This window comes from Psammomys obesus, unplaced genomic scaffold, assembly GCF_907164565.1.
Source record: "Psammomys obesus unplaced genomic scaffold, mPsaObe1.curated_primary_1811, whole genome shotgun sequence".
Taxonomy (NCBI): domain Eukaryota; kingdom Metazoa; phylum Chordata; class Mammalia; order Rodentia; family Muridae; genus Psammomys; species Psammomys obesus.
The window spans coordinates 6,524,895-6,525,695 of NW_026585685.1; positions in this window are offsets into that span (position 1 = coordinate 6,524,895).

Genomic DNA, 801 nt, shown 5'->3' on the forward strand with positions numbered 1-801 from the left:
GGAAGGAAGGAAGGAAGGAAGGAAGGAAGGAAGGAAGGAAGGAAGGAAGGAAGGAAGGAGGGTAGAAAGGAGGGTAGAAAGGAGGGTAGGAAGGAAGGAAAAAAAGAAAGGTAGGAAGGAAGGAATGTAGGCTAAATATCAGTGAGGTATTAGTGACAGTTCTTGAGTGAGATTTATTGCAGTGGGATTTGTACTTTTCAAGTTGTTTAGGAAGTACCAACTTGAATAGAAACTTCCAGTTCTTGCATATAGAATTCTATTAGCACAGAAAAATAGTGCAATGGAAACAGCAATAGGTCTAGACTCTAAAAACCTGGCTTTCTCACTCAGGGTAAGTCACCTGTATGATTCGGAACATTTGCTTCTAAGTATGTAAGAATAATAACGTTTGCCTCAAAGAATGAAATGAAGAGTCTGTCATTTCATACACTGTAGTATTAGAATAAGCACTCAATAAATGCTTCTCACAAGCGATCTCCTGATTCATTAAAAAGGTGACCGTTTGTCAGACCAGCTTTAAAAACAGATCCAAGGAGTTTAGGAGATGGCAGTGAGTGACATGCTCACTGTGTAAGCACAAGAATCAGAATTCAATCAACAGCATGCGTGGGAAAGCCTGGCATGGTGGCCCACACTGGTACTCTAAGGGTTAGGGTAGCCCTGAGGCTGGTCAGCTTGGTCTAATCAAGGAGCTCCAAGTCCCAGCAAGAAACCCTGTTTCAAGAAAACAAGGTGGATGGCTCATAAGGAATATGATGATGCCAAGGTTGACTTCTGGCATCATCCACACACACTCCAGCG